General features: G+C 40.6%; 1 long non-coding RNA gene across 1 annotated transcript; it reads left to right on the top strand.

Annotated features, from left to right (window-relative positions):
* The first annotated feature begins 7119 nt into the window (after window positions 1-7119).
* LOC118495349 lies at window positions 7120-18666 on the top strand. Its single transcript, XR_004897728.1, has 3 exons — window positions 7120-7214; window positions 14950-14953; window positions 18657-18666. It is a non-coding gene; the product is annotated as an uncharacterized LOC118495349 (long non-coding RNA).
* The last annotated feature ends 1182 nt before the right edge of the window (window positions 18667-19848 follow it).

Genomic DNA, 19848 nt, shown 5'->3' on the forward strand with positions numbered 1-19848 from the left:
GGCTAAATGCCAGAAAAAACCACTACATTATTTGAGGTATCTTGACAACATATGGGGGGTGTGGCCCCATTCTGAGGAGGAATTTAAGGACTTTTTGATCACTCTCAACAACCACAATCCTTCTATTAAACTGAAATCCACCTTTAGTCACCACAACTTTCAAAGGAGAGGATTTTAAAGAAAAATTGAAATTGGATGTTGAAGTGTTTTTTAAGGAGACCGACACCCATGCCTTGTTGTTTAGATCTAGTTCCCATCCAAGACACACTTTTGCTGGACTTGTAAAATCCCAGCTACTGAGATTCAGCAGAATTTGCACTAGAAACCAGGATTTCATGCAGGCAGTCAAGGTGCTGTTCTCCAGTTTCTCCAGCAGGGGGTACTCACGCTCCATGCTTCGCCAGACATTTAAAACCTTCAGAGAAACAAAACCCATCTGTCTGAATACAGTCCTCCCTGTTATCACCACTTATTCTAGAGCCAATATTCGTCTTATGAGAGTGATCAAAAACAACTTTTATGAGTCTGGGGGAAACACTGTATTTCTCAAGGATTATAGGGTCATTGCTGCCTTTAGGAAGAATAAAAATTTGACAGATATTTTAGTTAAGGCAAAATTAAAACCATTGAAGGAATCTAAATCCAAAGCACACACAGATTTCTTCAGATATTACAAATTTGTGAAAAATCAACACAGTGGTGAGGTTTTTCCCACCCAGAGAAACACAAGGGCACAGTCAAAGAATTGTGTTTATTTAATTAAATGTTCACAATGTTTAACACAATATGTAGGGGAAACGAGAAACACGATCCTCACCAGATTCGCACAACACAGATACAATATTCAGAAGAAGAAAAACACACAAATTCCTCTTGTCAGACATTTTATTCAGCATGGCTGGGCGAATCTTACAGCCACCATTTTCGAATGTAACCCCAGTTGGTCCACTACTCAAAGGAGGAGAACAGAAAAAAACTGGATATTCAAATTGGGTACTTTAATACCGGGTGGCCTCAATGAGAGGTGAGGGGGGTCTGGCTATCCCAGCAAACATGGTGAATGCATTAATTCTGACGCTTTCAGCGTCAGAATTCCTTTCCTTACCCTAACCCCTAACCCAAGTCTGTCACTTCCACTTATTCCGAGCTTCTAAACAAGCTGCATTGCCAGCAGGCAAAGACCAGCCCGGTTGAAGTGCTAGTGAGCAAGGAGCTTCCTCCAGGGGAGGCCAGTGGCTCATTTAGAGATTCAGAGATATTTCTAGGTTTCTACAAGGCTCTATTAGCCGAGGTTTAAACACGGTTGTGTGACATAATTTACTATTGTTTGCACTGTATTTGTAGTTTTATTACTTGCATATATGCAACAGCATTCACCTGGACGTTGAACCTTGGACACTGACTCCTTTAAGGCCTTTAGGCTTCACTTATATGCAGGTGGTTTCCTGCTGTTTCCAGGACATTTTGTGTAATTTTATAAGTTCATATTGAACGTTGAGAAGTTCTGCCAAGCCACCAACTGTTACACAGAGTCCATGCCGCACACGTTCATGGACAGTAAGCCCAAGCAGCCTGGTCTAGCCCGAGATTATCCTGCCATCCACATAGCTTCAATGAAACCAAAGCGATCATTTATAGAGTCCCGTACAGTCCACAACGCACACGGGCAAAAATCTAAAGTGAGGGGTTGTTTCCATTTTTTTAAACACACATACACACACACACACACACACACACACACACACACACACACAGAGACACACTACTGACCAAATGGCCTTACTGTTGGAGCCTCTGAGGAAAATTTAGCAGAGAATTTAACTATGTTAACATTTGGTTTGCCATATTCTAGAGCAATATAATATTACAAAATGTAATGTTACACTTTGAACCATTTCATTTAAAAAAAAATGGAGACGTTTAAGCAACAGAGACGGTACTCCTGTTTGAGGAAAAAGGATAAACAAAGACAAATCAGTCCGGGGGGTTGTTTTGTGAAATTAAAATGTACATTTAATGTATTCCCCTGTGTCATTTTTTTTAGGTATGAAAGCAGAAAAATGAATGCCCTACTGTCTAGTACTATGTGATTCTGGGAAACGCTGAAATCTTAGAAACTCCTTTGTTCACTTGGTTTTTTTTTTTGGGGGGGGGGGGTTGTCACGTTTGAGTATATTTTCATTAGAGTCAAATGTATGATTCTGGATGGAATCATATGACTTTATTCTTTCAAATGGATTTTTCTAATTGTTAATTTTATTAACTATGATATATTATTCTGACTTAAATATGATGATAAAAACTGTCTGACTGTACATGGTGTTGGTCTCATTTTTGGTCACTAGAGTGCAGTGTAGGACCACATAATGCACCATGTAAATGAGATGCCATTTATAAATGTGTGTGTTTTGATGTGATGTTTTTTTCTTAACACATAACTGGTTAAATAAAAAATAAAAGAGTGATGTGATAATAGCTGAGGAAGCATCATAATTACATTCCTCTGTATTTAAAAAACAATTCATTTTTATTTAATTTCTCCTTTGGCTGTTTTTTGAATACAAACATTGTCAAAACACAACATGTCATCATATAAATGAGTCCGTTATCTTGTTTTTAATAAGAAAATATATTTTCAAAATATTTGTTGACCAGATACCTCAAATCAAAGCCCCGAAACTTAATTCAATGCTGGATCGAAGTCTAATCAGTGATAGTTTAACCACTTTAACCATGTTTTTCTAATTCCTAAACTCTACCTCTTATGTGTTTGGCTTTAGCTCAGAACAGAACTGTTTCTGTAAAGTTTCTAAAATATGAAGATTGTTCTGTCTGCATTGAATACTTTAAGTACATTGTCTTGATGAGACACACTTTTGCTCAAGTACAAGTAAAACATAGACTTTTTGCAAAGTGTTATTAGTAGTTTGACTTAAGTACAGGATCTGAAGATAGCTTGTATTATCATTCAACTGTACATACAGAGTGCACATGTGAAGGAAATGTCATTTCACTGGCTCATAAGTACTGTAAAAACAATTATTATCCAAAAAACAGACTTTATTACATACATATTCAAAAATTCATTTACAATATGAACATACAATAACATGACTTCAAAACAGTCTATAACTCTTTATGTAAAGCTCAACGGTTAACAAAATATGAACATAAACATTAAGAAAACACTTTATGTTACAACATATTCATGTCACAGTTAGACAAGCAATACTTCTAAAATATACCATCAACTATCCCAAGGAAAGCTTCCTCTTCTTTGTAGTTGCTGCTGAAAATACAGGGTGCAAAAAAAAAAAAGGCAAGGCGTTTATCAGTAAAAAAGTGTATTCCATATATGGTTATTTTCATTATGTGCTAGGCAAAGAACATTGTTATAAGACAAAATGAAAGCCTTTTTTCCTCTACCTTCTGATGACATATGAACTGGTGTTGGATGGGACGCTCATTGTTGAGAAGAAACCAAAACCTCTTAACCATAAGTGGGGTCATATGGCTCGCAGTCTGCTTTGGGAGATTTGCTTATGAATTTACTGTGATCTCTTCACTGAATATGCTTGGTCTCTGCAAAAAAAAAGGGAGGGAGGCAAGTTTCACGTGCCAGGTTAAAATGAGTCAGTAACCCTTTTAGTTTTTAACATATTAACAGAATATTCCTGTCCAAAAAGAGAAAAACCCATCAGCAAAATAGCAACACTAACAGTGACTTTAGCTTCCTGCCATGTTTTTTTTGTTGACATCTAAATGTATCCATGCAGATGAGCGATAAATCACCTAATTACATTATGTGGTGAAAACAATAAAAAAGAGTAAGATTTTCAAGAGGCTACATTGTGTGTGTAGTATGACATTTACTGGGTTAACAAGTGAAAAACAAGTCTACGTGAATAACTATGTAAGCAATAGTATTCTCTGTGTATGTTGCTACTAAGCTGCAAAAGAAGTACATGCAGGTCTACACACACACACACACACACACACACACACACACACACTAGCTAGACAGTCATAAAGAAACAGTTTTAGTTGGCGTTAACTACTGAAGACACTTGTCTTACAGAAAAAGTATACATGCAGCGACTGCTTCTAAAACAACCAAGATAGTGTAGTGCTAGTCAAATGTTTGTGAGCGTTAGTGTGCTTATCTGTTCTGCCCTAATAAGAAACCTTATTCATCATCGTTACATGTGTAGAATGTCTGTCTCTGAAAACAGAACACAAGCTTTAGCCCACAATGATTTCAGCTCTGTCAGGTAAACTATACATCGAGACTGGGGAGACATTGGCGCTCCTGTTTGTATAATACAGGTGAAAGTTGTTGACCTTTTATTAATTTATATGAAGCGTACTGTATATTTATCGCAAGTGTATGTATCAGCATCTCTCTGAAGTGTGCGAAATATCGGACACTGCAGCGATTTTATTTAGACCACAGAGCAATATTCCAAAAAGGTGTAATACATGAGTAGTATGGATAACTGTGTGTAAATATATACCAAGGTAAATGCACAGGGGTGCAAATAGCATACATTGATATTTGTACCAGACGGGGTATTAATAGAACACATTGCTGTGTGCACCAGGGTACGAATAGTGTGACGTCCGTGTGCGTTATTCGCTGGCGCTACCTATCTGGTTATGTACTCCGGTAAGAGTAACCTTATGTTTTAGTTCAACCGATTTATTGACAAGTCCAGCAGGTGAATACAATGCTTGTTACTTGCAGTAGTATATGTTCGTGTGGGTGTGTGTGGAAATACAGAATATGTAAATATAACTTGTACATAATACATGCACATACTGTATATACAAATTAAAGAGAAATAAGCAACAAATCACTCTGCAATATGCCTAACTATAGTCAATAGATGGTGCCCTAAGACCACGAATGAACGGAACAGTAGCATGCAGGTCCAATAGTCATGTGTGTTTAAACTCGACAAAAACACACACAAACACTCACCAAAACGCCTCCGTTAGCGTCTCCACACTTTCACCGAAACCTCTCCGTTGTTCCAGCGTAGGGTGACCAAAAGTCCTCTTTTGCACGGACATGTCCACTTTTTACCTGCTGTCCGAGGCGTCCTTGTGGGGCTGGGTTTTTTTAAATGTATGGAAATGTCCGTTTTTTTTTTTTTTTTCAAACTTTATTGAAGAATGTAGGAAGGAACGTCCTCTGTATATCTTAAGTCTTCTAAACGAGCCAGGGAGAGCTCCACAGCAATTCAGCACAATTCAGATTGTGCAGGATAGGAAGTGGAGCACAGAAACAAAATAAAACATCCAGTTACTTTTCAAAATAAAATACACCGTGCTCACGGCAGGTCATATTTCCCTGCACTACACCTTGAAAATGTTCCCTCTACATGGAACAAGTTACAGAAATCCATGAAACTTACTGAGCTGATCTCATTGGTCGCTGTTAAGAGGATGTTGATTGACTTGGAGGCAGCCACATCTGGCTGTAGATGTTTTACCTGATGTCTTCATGATTCTGGTTGACTTTGAGGGATTTGCTGTTCAGTTGTTTTGCAGCAACTTTAGTTCAGTGGCAGAGGTCAGGAGGTAAAGGCTTTTTTCCAGACATACCTGCCTAGTGTGTAGGGTTCTGCCTGGCCCATCAACATCAGCTTAGGTGCTAAAGGACTCAAGTCATATAAACAGGGCAAACGCACAGGCATTGTGTAGAAACATATAAATAGAAAGAAAAATAGAGACAAATAGATTATAAAAAAGTTGAACTTTAATTAAAAAAAAATGAAAAATATATGAACAAACATTGAAAACAACACAATTGAAAACTGACCCCCCGCAGTCCAGTTGTGCTCCTTGATGATGTCAGTCGTAATGATGAACTCGGATGGTCTGGTTTCACTCTGTTTGCTCGGTGGCTGCGGGTGTCCCAGCCCAAAGATCTCCTCCACCTTGCCCTTAAGACTCTCCTTGCTGGGTTGTTTATTCATGGCCCAACTTGGAGAAGATTCATAGCTTCGTCCATTCACCGCCAACAGAGCCGCCTGCATCTGTGCATTGATATAACAAACATAACTTGTCGTGAGAATGTGCGGACCGTCCGCAAAGTCTTGTCTGGCACTGTAACGTGGCGAATTCTAAATGAAAAGTGCCGAAAATCAACAAACATTACAAAATAAAGTTTCCACTTCACTTAAGGGCATACGTCTGTGACGTTGTCTATGAAAAAACATAATTATAACCGCTGATACTCCATAAAAGTTTGTTTTGTTTCACGTCGTTCACACTATTAACTGTTTAATTTGCAGGCTACTTAACCTCTGTTAAACATGAGGACGGGAAATGAATGATAAATCCACTTTTAAAATACTTTAAGTCATCCTCTGTATTTATCATAGATTAAAATATCTTACTCACTGTGTAACAAAAAGATCGGTAATAAAATGCAATCGTGTCTGTGAATCTGAAGTTGCTGAGGCTCAGACATCCATGGCGCACAGGAGACGCACGGATCCATCTCCCCAGGAACAAACGCTGTGTCGGGTGGGCAAACTCATGTGATGCGTAATTGATCCCGTGGATGATTTGTAAGCTATTAAGTGAACAAAGTGTACCCGGTCCACCAAACACTGGGCCGTCTCGACTGTCTTAATTCTGCACATATTTCTGTTACTGTATTCCTATTTACTATTTCATTATTTCATCCATGCGTGGGGCAGCGGATCTGTGCGCACTGTCACCTCGTGGATACGCTGGCCTCACTCACCCATTGGTTGTTCCTATCATGCAATATACCGTTGGAAAAGGAATATGATTGGCTACACTTGCCACGATTGACGTGTTGTCAATGACTTTTTAAAGATGGCTGCTCAGAGAGAAGACGCAGGATATTGACGCTCCACAGTGGGAGCGCTTGCTGGATGTCGGGGGCTGTCCCGGGGTGAAAACTCAACAGAAAAAGGTGAGGATAGTTATATTGTGTAGGCAGCAACATGAAGGAAACAAACATACCCAGCAACACGGTGCAGGTAGACGGAACGAGGTCGGCTAATGAAGCTAGCAGACAGTTTGCAGACAATTAGCATGGACTCTACAGGCTGCAGTAAGGACTTCTAACTCCAGGAATTAGCAGAGTTTCGACCACCCGTGTCTCATAAAAACGGAGGAATTGTATCAGACGGAGGACAGTTATTACATCGTGTTGGAGCTGATGGAGAAGAGTTGTTTGGGGACGAGGTGGTTTGCGGCCGAAAGAGAGCCTCGGGTAGGGCTCCATCGCCTCCTGCCCTCAGCCTCTCCAACCGCTTCAATGCTTTGTCGGAGTCGGAGCCGGTGGTGGCCAGTGCGGCTCACCGGGCTCGCCCCGCTTCAAAGCAGACTGACCAGCCGTCGTCACGGAAGACGATTGCTACCGCGCGGCGAAAGCTTCTGAGGGATGCGGTAGTCAGACGGTCCGGTGGCCTACACTGCCTGGATCGGCCAAATGACAACGTTCCTCAAAAACAATCTCCACAACCGAACGGTAAGCATTCTTCCTCTTCTTTTCCCTGCCCATCTGAAACCGACACTGACTGTTTTGCTCCCGTCACCGGCTACCCACACCCCCCCACTCCTCGTCCGCTCTTCCCCCTAACCACAGTAATTATTGGGGACTCCATCACTAGAGACCTACGGTTTCATAATGCTGTCACACACTGTTTTCCCGGAGCCAAAGTTGCAGACATCCTGGCTAAAGTTATGGACCTGATACCCTCATTTCCGACCTCTATCAAACGCATCGTGGTCCATTGTGGACATAACGACATGTCCACTCGGATTCAGGAGTGTGAGCGCACAAGGCGAGACTTTACCACTCTCATTGAGGCTTTAAAAAGCACTGGGAAGTCGGTTTTTATTTCGGGCCCACTTCCATCTCTAGGTCGCGGATCAGGCCTCTTTAGCAGACTACTCTCCCTTAACACCTGGCTCCAGCTCACATGCAGTATTCACAGGATAGGTTTTATTGACAACTTCAATCTGTTTTGGGAACGTGGCTCCCTGTTCAGCAGGGATGGGATTCATCCCAATACACGCGGAAGCCAGATGCTACGTGGAAATTTGCACCACGCCCTGCATACCCAGACCTCTGATTGACTGTTTACATCCCGTAAACACTCCCACAAGCACACTGACCAGACACACTCTCCCAAAGTCAATAATCAGAGATACAGCGCTACACGCCCCTCTGTGCTCCCTTCAGAGCAATCACCCATTCATAATCCCATAACCACCGTGTCTGTCCCCCGACTGAGACCGTTTAAACCAAACGCTAACAAAAGAGGTGCTATACTAAACAACCTAATTGGAATTAAAACAACCACTGCAACGATAGAACAGAATAGGAAAATCAAATGTGGACTATTAAATATTAGATCTCTGTCATCGAAAGCATTATTGGTAAACGAATTGATATCAGATAACCACATTGATTTATTCTGCCTCACCGAAACCTGGCTGGGCCATGACGAATATGTTAGTTTAAACGAAGCCACTCCTCCCAGTCATAATAATACCCAAATTCCACGAGGCTCAGGCCGAGGAGGGGGAGTTGCAGCCATATTTGACTCGAGCCTGTTAATTAATCCTAAACCTAAACTAAATTATAACTCGTTTGAAAGCCTTGTTCTTAATCTTCAACACCCAACATGGAAAACAGTACAGCCAATTATATTCGTTGTTGTTTACCGAGCACCAGGTCCATATTCTGAGTTTTTATCTGAATTCTCAGAGTTTTTATCATGCGTAGTCCTTCAATCAGACAAAGTACTTATTGTAGGTGATTTTAATATCCATGTGGACATTGAGAGCAATAGCCTTAGTACTGCTTTCAATTCACTGCTAGATTCTATTGGTTTCAGTCAGAGGGTGCATAAGGCCACGCACTGTTTTAACCACACCCTCGACCTTGTGCTAGAATATGGCATCAAAATTGACGATTTAATAGTATTTCCGCAGAATCCTTTATTATCAGACCATTTTTTAATAACTTTCGAATTCCTACTACCAGACTATACGAAATTAAATAAAAGTTTCTACACTAGATGCTTATCTGACAGTGCTATAGCTAAATTTAAGGAAGCTATTCCAACAGCACTTAACTCAATGTCATGCCTTAATATAACAGAGGACTGTTATGTTAACTCTAGTCCCTCCCAACTTGATAACTTTGTAGACGCTGCTACGGCCTGCCTACGGACTACTTTAGACTCGGTTGCTCCTCTCAAAAAGAAGATGATGAAGGAAAGGAAACTAGCACCTTGGTATAACTCCCAAACTCGCAAATTAAAACAAATCTCACGAAAACTTGAAAGTAAATGGCGTTCCACCAAACTGGAAGAATCTCGTGTGGATTGGCAAGATAGTCTAAAAAATTATAGGAGGGCCCTCAGAAATGCCAGATCAGACTATTACTCAATACTAATAGAAGAAAATAAGAACAACCCAAGGTTTCTTTTCAGCACTGTAGCCAGGCTGACAGATAGTCACAGCTCTATTGAGCCATCTATTCCTATAGCTCTGAGCAGTGATGACTTCATGACCTTTTTTAATGATAAAATTATAATTAGAGAAAAAATTCATCACCTTCTGCCCACAGCTTCCAACGACTCACCATTGGGCGCAGGAGGGCTAGAGAGAACGATAAGACCTGATACTTATTTAGACGGCTTTTATCCTTTAGACCTCCAACAATTAATGTTAAGGGTCTCTTCAGCTAAGCCAACTACCTGTCTCTTAGACCCCATTCCAACGAAGCTACTTAAAGAAGCACTACCCGTGGTCAACACCACATTACTAGATACGATCAATATGTCCTTACTAACGGGTCACGTACCGCAGTCTTTTAAAGTAGCTGTGATAAAACCTATTCTGAAAAAACCCACCCTCGACCCTGAGGTCTTAGCCAACTATAGACCTATATCTAACCTCCCGTTTCTCTCCAAAATCCTTGAGAAGGTAGTCGCTAATCAATTGTGTGACTTTCTGCATAGAAATAGTCTATTTGAAGACTTTCAGTCAGGATTTAGAAAGCATCATAGCACAGAGACGTCACTGGTGAAAATCACTAACGACCTTCTAACTGCTGCTGACAAAGGACTTGTCTCCGTACTTGTCTTATTAGATCTTAGTGCTGCATTCGACACTATTGACCATACCATCCTCTTACAGAGACTGGAACATTTAGTTGGCATTAAAGGAATCGCACTAAGCTGGTTTAAGTCCTATTTTTCTGAGCGATCCCAATTTGTTAATATTAACGATAAACCATCCAAATACGCTAAAGTTAGCCATGGCGTTCCTCAAGGCTCAGTGCTTGGACCAATTCTTTTCTCTTTATATATGCTTCCTCTAGGCAATATTATTAGGAAACACTCAATTAACTTTCACTGTTACGCAGACGACACCCAATTATATCTGTCAATCAAGCCAGACGAAAGCGGTCAGTTAGCTAAACTTCAAGCGTGCATTAAAGATATAAAATCCTGGATGACCCACAATTTTCTGATGTTGAACTCGGAAGTTATTGTGCTGGGACCCAAGCACCACCGAACTTCATTATCTAAATATATAGCTACCCTAGATGGTATTGCCCTGGCCTCCAGCACTACTGTCAGAAATCTAGGAGTCATTTTTGACCAGGATCTATCCTTTAACGCCCACTTAAAACAAACCTCAAGAACAGCCTTTTTCCATCTTCGTAACATTGCCAAAATCAGGAACATCCTGTCTCAAAACGATGCTGAAAAACTAGTCCATGCATTCGTAACTTCCCGGCTGGACTACTGTAATTCTTTACTATCAGGCTGCTCAAATAAGTCCCTCAAGACCCTCCAGCTGATCCAGAATGCTGCAGCACGTGTTCTGACAAGAACTAACAAAAGAGATCACATTTCTCCTGTATTAGCTTCTCTGCATTGGCTTCCTGTAAAATCCAGGATTGAATTTAAAATCCTTCTCCTGACCTACAAAGCACTAAATGGTCAAGCACCATCATACATAGAAGAGCTTTTAGTACCTTATTGTCCCACTAGAGCACTGCGCTCCCAGAACTCAGAGCTACTTGTGGTTCCTAGAGTCTCTAAAAGTAGAATGGGAGCCAGAGCCTTCAGCTACCAGGCTCCTCTCCTGTGGAACCAGCTCCCAACTTGGGTTCGGGGGGCTGACACCGTCGCCACATTTAAGAATAAACTGAAAACCATCATCTTTGATAAAGCTTATAGTTAGGGAGTGAGGAGTTGCAGCATAGTAGAGTAGAGTAGAGGGAGGCAGGAAGTACAAGCCCGTTCCGGCAGGGGAGAGTACGAGCCCGGTCCAGGGCCCCTCTCTTTAGCCTGCCTCTCTTAGTTATGCTATTATAACTCTAGACTGCTGTGGGAAGCTCCTTCAAAGGACACAATGAGCCGCTCCCTCTTCTCTCTTTTCACTTGTCTCCTTTTGTGTGCATCTTAGTCCCAGAAATGCCTGTTACTAACCTAGCTCTGGGGAGTTTTCTCCCCGGAGTCCCTTTGCTTCTTCTTCACCCAGAACATCGCCTTGGAATTGGGTGGCACCTACACCGGGGTCCTGGGTGCAGCTGACGCTATGGACTTACTACACCCTGCTACGCTCTGCGTTTCCCCGCAGTGTCCGACTGCGTCCTGCCGCGTCCAACCGCGTCCACCCAGGCTGCTGTGCCACACTACACCCCGTAACGCCCTGCTGTGCCCTACTATGACATGAACTACTATGACTACCATTGTGATCACTGCTTCACTATCTTTATTATGACTATTATTGCCACCATTCACCACTCCCCCAACTGGTGCCGTCAGACACCGCCTACCAAGAGTCTGGGTCTGTCCGAGGTTTCTTCCTAACAAAAAAAGGGAGTTTTTCCTTGCCACTGTCGCAATAGCTACTGCTAATGCTTGCTCTTGAGGCAACCACTGTAATAGTTGGGGCTTCGTAAAGTACAGAGTTTGATCTAGACCTACTCTATCTGTAAAGTGTCTCGAGATATCTCTTGTTATGATTTGATACTATAAATAAAATTGAATTGAATTGAATTGAATTTTTTCACATGCTGTCTGGGGGAGGTTTCACACCTCTAATTTTGGTTCGGATCAAACTGAAAGTCCGAAATGAGGTATGTGTGAAAAGCCCTTAAAATAAGCTGAGGTTGGTTTTCTAAAGTAAAACTGGATATGTCTTGCTCTATCCCTCACCATACAGATGATCTGATAGAACATGATACATTGCTGTAGATCAAGCTACCCAACGTTTGTAGGGTTTGTAGTTGTACTTGTAGTGGAGTTTTCACACTGTGGTATAAGTATTTTACTTAAGGAATGATCTAAATAGTTCTTCCACCACTGGACATATGTATTACGTATGAATTTAATATTACAGTGATCTAAAAAATCTTGATAATAAAATAAATTATTGTTGTGTATATCTTGTCTTGTAAAATGAAACTGAAAATCCTCTCCTCTCCCCAATGTTTTGTCTCCTCGTCTCTACGTTGCTGCTGGACCATCAGTGTTGGTTACCCGTGGCAACTCGACAGTATGTTCACACACATGAATGATGTCGTTGCTATGACGTGTGTTGCCTTGACACTTTGGCAGTAAATACTACTACTGTCTTAACGTTACTGTACACATCTGCTTGTGCACTCTACATACTTTTAGTTAGTATTTCACCATCTGTGTTAGTGACTCCTTGGACACTCCACAGTATACTTCACACACGCAAAAATTAGGCAACATTATGTGATTGAACACAGAAGTCAGTGAATACAGAGATTTCCTAGAGACACCTACTAAAGTCCTAGTGAAACAATGACACTACTAAAGTCCCTCTTAGCTAAATCATACCAATAATCTGTTCCTTCCTTGATGTTAAAAAAATATTCACATATTCAAAGCAATCACTTTTTATGTAATGTTTTTTTTCTGTTTTGTATGTCTAATGCATGTTTCCATTTTGTGTTACAGGTCCGCTGGCCTCCAGCTCCTCTCCCTCTCCCTCTCCATCTATCTATGAGATCATTCACCTCTCTCCTATCACTCTACCCACTCATCCCTTAATATAAGACGTTCTATCTCTCCTGTCAAATCTAATACATCTATCTAATTTTGAGGTTTTCTATCTCTCCTGTCATATCTAATATATCTATCTAAATTTTGGAAATTCTATCATTCTATCCCTCTAATTCTATCCCGCTCTATCTCCTTGCATTCTTGCAAGAAACCTGTTTTTTTGGAACGATATATTTCAAACTTGTCTTTTGGAACCTGATATTAACAGATTACTGGTATCTGTTTTGGATTCATGGGTTGATTGGAACCCGATCATTCTGTTTTATGGTTCTGTGAGTTTCTCTGCTCACACTTTTTCTACCTCTCCTGTCTCTCTCTCTCACACACATTTGATTTGGCCTTTTCAATTGGCAAAAACCTTATTATTGTATTTTTGAATTGTCCATATTGTATCAATATTCTATTTGGTAACAGTAAAGTATTTTTTAGTTTGTTCATTAAATTTAAATTAATTGAAAAGACACATACATAACACACATTTTGTTGAGCTTTTTATCACAAACATTGGACTGTAAAAACTAATTCAAAATTAAATCTGGTACATTTCCAGATATATAAGTTGCTGTTATAAAGTGTATCATTGAAGAAAACTGTCTCTTGTTAATGTACTTAACAATAAATTTAAATCCAAATATCTATATATATATATATATATATATATATATATATATATATATATATATATATATATATATATATACAAGAAAAGAGCTGTAGTTGTTCCTGGGCCGTGTTGCTGTGGAGCTCTGTACCAAAAGGTTTGTTCTGACTGCAAATATCTTCACACCAGAGTACACATAATCAGTTTTTGTTTACTTGAGTAGTACTAGTGTAAAACTAATTACACTACATACATTTTGTTATTTGTCTCTCATTCACATATTTGTACCTCGTCTATAGATCCACCCACATTGTTGGCATCAACACCTTTTGTACGTGCTTTATTGTTGGTTAAACCTTTATAAAGTGAAATAAATAAACCAACTGTAAGGAGTAACTGTGTTCTTTACATATATTAAAATAAATCTCTGAATATATTAAGGTTGAAAAAAATCTGGCATTTACAAAACCATAAATATACAAATACCAAAGTTATTCTTAGAAAAGCACAGTATTTGAACAACTGTACAGATTTCTTGATCATGCCTTAAAATACTAAATAAACCCTATTCCTGTCCTATTGGTTTTCAATTTACTGAAGATATAGAAACTTAAGTACCGCTGAAATACAGTATATCCATATATAATTTGTGTGATACGTCAACTTTTACTTCTAAATATATCTTCACAGACTTGAAAAGATTTTGTGGGAAAACATTTATTTGACCACTTACTGTTTTGCTTTAAAATAAATATAAATAGAATATTTTTGAGATATAAATCGCCATTACTAAGACCAGATACTGCTTTAATCTACTTTCTTATCTTGCTAAGTTAATAATATATTTCGATTCATATTGTGTTTATTATCTTGATTGTCTACAATAAAAATAAAACAAGATTTGTGGTTTTGGATCATAATGCCGAGGAAGAGTAAGAGGTCACAAGCTCAAAGTCTGCGCCAGCAGAGGTCAAAGGAGGTTCAGGGTACAACAGGTGAACAGGTAGAATGTGTTGGTCCTCAGAGCTGTGGAGAGGTGAAGATGGCTGCAGCGTCTCGTGATGATGAAAGTGTGACACAGGGAAGTCAGAGCGATGCACCAAAGGTTTCTGCTGATGAGAGAGGATGTTACAGCGATGGTGAAGCAAGGCCTTCTATTGTCACCCCAGTAAAAGTCAGAGGTCAAAGTGATGAACTAGGTGTACCACAGGTATCTTATGCTGACATGGTAAAGAAAAGATGTGTGGCAGTTTCTCCTGAAGCTAACCAGGTAAACCACAGAGGTCAAAGTGATGTGTCACCACAGGCATCTTATGCTAATGTAAAGAGTGGACATCCTCAGTGTGTAGCAGGCCCTTCTCATGCAGACTATGTAAATCCGGCAGGTCAGCCTTCTGTAAGACACGTCCGTGCATCCCGTAGCCAGGCCTCTCTTAAATATGGTAAAAACAGAAATCAGCAGTGTACCTGCAACTCGCTAACATTTCTGGCGTTCCTTCACGACAATGAAAACATCACCAGAGCAGATCTTGACCTTGTTTTGGATAAAGGTAATGCAATGTATAAAGAGGTCAGGAAAATGTTTCCTAATCACATCTATCTGACTACTGACGAGCTCCCTCATGAAGTACCTGCACGCACGCATACACATTATGTGGACATGGAACAACTTTCTAGATATGGCACATTAGGAGAACTGTTACCTGGAGCTCTAGACAGTTTTCTGGACCTAGAGGCCGGACTCAGCTGCTTGCTTTCTGATGTCCAGTATGGATTGCTCCTGATGAGTGCATTATGCATTGCCGTATTCAGAACAAAGTCCGGCAGATACGGTTTCTTTGATCCACACTCCAGAACAGCCAAAGGTTTGCCCCTTCACCCTGGGTCTCACACTCCTGGTACTGCTGTCATGCTGACATTCACACATCTTAGTGATATGATTGATCGCCTTCTGAAGTATCACAGAATGTTGGGTACACAGCCCTCCTGTAACTATGAGTTGAAGCCTGTGGAGTTTTACAATGTGAACACGGCCATCCTGAATACTGCTATCTCAGACAGAGAGAGTCAGCCTACAACTTACACTGCTGCTGTATCAACTGCTCTTCAAAAGGAGACGAGCCTGAGTGCACACATCGGTGACAAATCTGTACATGAAGTATTCACTCCTATGGAAACTGAACCAGAGATGTCTAGCCAGATCAGCTCGAACTGTGTCGCATCACATGATACTGCGCTGAATGATTCAAACTCAACTATTTCAAAGGTAAACACTGATGCAACAGATGTCTCTGATAACATATTACAGGGAGAGTCCACAAACCTCAGGTCTGTATCTTCTGTGAAACATAAAGAGGTTCATGTCATTTTGCCTGATGATATCCAAAGTGAACCAGAATTATCATCTAAATTCAGTGTGAATTCTGCAACTGAGAGTAAGTCAAACTTGAGTGCTCCATTGATAAATACTGTGGCCAGTGATGACGTCTCGCGTAAACTGAAAAAACTTAATAAACAGCAAAGGAGAAAAATTAAGAGGAGACTATTGCTCTCTGAAAAGGTATCGCAAAGAAAGGAGAATCAGAAAAGGAAAGAAAGGAAAATGTATGCTTCACATGAAACATATAAAGCAAAGAAAAAATGTTACTCAAGCAGTAAATATTCTGATGAAACAGTCAAACAAAGAAAAAGTCAGTGTGCTAACTACCGCTATCAAAACAATCCTGAAATACAAAAAAAAAAATATATATATATAACGACCCGATACAGACAAAATTGCGAGTTTCGAATGAAACAAAGACAAAGAATGAACAGTTCATACAGAGAAAACCCTGAGTTTAGAATGAAACAAAGAGAAAGAATGAACAGTTCATACAGAGAAAACCCTGAGTTTAGAATGAAAAAAAGACAAAGAATGACAACGTTTTACAGAAACGTTGTTGACTTCAGAGTGAGGCGGCGCTCTTATATGACTCAGCGTTATGCAAATGACAAAGCTTTCAGAGATAGACACAGACAACTAATGAGACAAAGAATGCGAGACCGATTTAAAAACAACCTTCCGTTTAGAAATATGTTTAAAATGAGATGTGCAAATAAAATTAAAAAAAAATACAAATGGATAAATCGACAAACATGTGAGAGTGACAGAGAAAATGACAACTCTTTAATCAAAGAGGCCATTTCTGTTTTCAGATCTAATATAAAGGAAGGTCCCACTTATGTCTGCACTGTCTGCCATAAAGCCTCGTTTCCAAACCAAGTCCGCCCCTGCACAAGGTCAAATTATGTCAAAAATCCACATATAGTTGCAGCGTGCTTGACAGGGAAGTATGTGCATGATTGCGATGAAGGCTGTGAACACTGCAAGGTGCCTGATGAGAGAAGAAGTGAGTGGATTTGTTACACCTGTCATGATCATCTTAAAGATGGAGCTATGCCAGCTCTCGCTGTAGCCAACAACTTAATGCTTGCTGATATCCCACCTGAGCTGTCAGATCTCAACATATTGGAAAGGCATCTCGCATCCAGATGTATAGCATTTGCCAAGATTATTCCTCTTCCTAAAGGCCGCCAGAGACTGATAAGAGGAAATGTTGTGTGTGTCCCGTCTGAGGTACAAGAAACGATTGAAGCTTTACCCAGACTGAGAAGTGAGTCTCAGGTGATGAGAGTAAAACTGAAGAGACGATTGTGTTATAAGGGTCACCAACTTTTTCAGACAGTAACATGGTCTAAACTCATGCGTGCACTGCATAAACTCAAAGAGATCCACCCACAGTATGAGGACATAACTATCAGAGATGAGGCTGAGTTATGTGATCCAACACTTCCTGATGAGGATGATGAAGATGATGATGTAGATGCTACAATGAAGGAAGATGATTATGATGAAACTGATTTAATGGAAATTGACAGGTGTGAGAGTAATGCACTGTGTGAGGCAGAAAATGAGCCTGAAAATGAACAGGATATAGACATGTTGTCATGTGATGGTGAACAACCAAATGAGCAGAGAGATGACGACGAGCAAGAAGGTGACATGCCAAACGGTGGTTTCGCTCTGGAATCATGCCTTCAGCCGTGTGACGTGGCAGAGGAGATATTATCTTTCAGCGAGGGAATCTATTCTGTTGCGCCTGCCGAAAGAAATAATCCTGTCAGCTTTTTCAAAACACCTAAACTGGAGGCCATGGCTTTCCCTGTACAGTTTCCGACTGGTCAGAACACACTGGATGAAGAGAGACCTCTTAAATGAACACCCAGTAAATATTTCAAAATAAGGCTTTTTGGTGTTGATGATCGTTTCGCCAGAGACACAAACTTCTTGTTCTTTGCACAGTTTGTGACAGAAATGCATTTGGCAACATCGAGCATGACAATACAGCTCAGGAAAGGAAAACCGTTTACGAGGGATGGAAGAAATATTACCTCAGGAATGTTGCAAGATAAACGTGAGGTGGAGAGACTAGTGCGAAACAAAGACGCCGTCAGATTTATGCAGCCTTTAAGGGGAACTCCAGCCTATTGGGAGAAAACTACAAGAGATCTTTTTGCCATGATCAGACAGTTGGGAACTCCTACATTCTTCTGTACGTTTTCTGCAGCTGAAATGCGATGGCCTGAGGTTATTGAGGCAATAAAAAGGCAGCAAGGTGAAGATGTCGATTTTGAAGGGCTTGACTGGTCAGCTAAGTGTGACATACTGCGAAGAAATCCTGTGACAGCAATGCGCATGTTTGATAAGCGTGTTGAGGCATTATTCAGGGATTTGCTCTTATCTCCTGCAGAGCCCCTAGGCAGAGTCGTTGACTTCTTTTACCGAGTTGAGTTTCAGCATCGCGGAAGTCCACACATACACTGTCTCATATGGGTTGATGGTGCTCCTGTTTTTGACGAAGACGACGATCAGACTGTGTTAGATTTTGTGTCCAAATACATCACAGCTCAGCTGCCCGACCCACATTCACAACCTGATCTGTACAAAAAAGTCACAGAAGTGCAGACACACAGCAAAAATCATTCAAGGACATGTTTCAAAAGTCTCAGCTCGGGTTGCAGATTCGGTTTTCCTAAACCACCCGTCACAAACACAATGATAACAAGACCTGGTGAGTGCATCGATCCAGTGGAAGTAGAAAAAGCAAAGCAAAAACTCCAACCACTTAACTTGCTTTTCAATGAACCTGAAACGGCCTCTCTGAGTTTGCAGCAGCTCCTAGCTCAATGCAATCTGACATACAGTGAGTACGAACACTGCCTTAACATGGTGAATAAATCCAGTGCAGTCATTCTGAAGCGTGACCCCAAGGACTGCTGGGTAAATGGATATAATCCACATCTACTTGAAGCCTGGAATGCCAATATTGATGTCAGTTATATTCTCAACGCATATTCGTGCATCATATATCTGACCAGCTACATTACCAAAAAAGAATCTGGACTGTCTGAGTACCTCAAAACAGTCATCGAAAACTCCAACAGAGACAACGTCAATGAATGTGATGAAATGAGGGAAATAATGCAGGCGTATTCCAAAAAAAGAGAGGTCAGCGCTCAGGAATGTGTGAGTCGTGCATGTGGAATTAACATGAAGAAGTGTTCACGTGGTGTCGTATTCATACCGACAGATGACAACGCAGTGAAAATGAGTCGTCCCCTCTCGTCCCTGGAAAACACAACACCTGAATGTTCAGATGTGTGGATGACGTCTTTGACTGACAAGTACAAAGCCAGACCTGAAACACCGGAGTTTGAGGAGATGTGTTTGGCTGATTTTGCAGCTACTTGCAGAATTGTCTATGGCAAACAGACGAAAGGTAAAAATGTTTTGCCCCTCCTGAATGAGATGGGATTTGTGCAAAGGCGGAAAGACGATAAGCCTGCTATCATCAGGTTTTACCGCACATCCAAGGAAAAATATCCTGAGAAGTTTTACGGCACGTTACTGAAACTGTATGTTCCCTACCGATCAGAGCAGGAACTGAAAAGACCGTATTACCCCACATATGAGTCGTTTTACAGTAATGGATGTGTGCAACTACCAGGTTGTGATCATCTGGAGAGTGTCCAACACATTGTGAAACGAAACAGAGACAAATATGAGAAAAACAGTGACGAGATTGAGAATGCTGTTGA

Source organism: Sander lucioperca, chromosome 6 (assembly GCF_008315115.2).
Source record: "Sander lucioperca isolate FBNREF2018 chromosome 6, SLUC_FBN_1.2, whole genome shotgun sequence".
In the NCBI taxonomy this organism is placed as follows: domain Eukaryota; kingdom Metazoa; phylum Chordata; class Actinopteri; order Perciformes; family Percidae; genus Sander; species Sander lucioperca.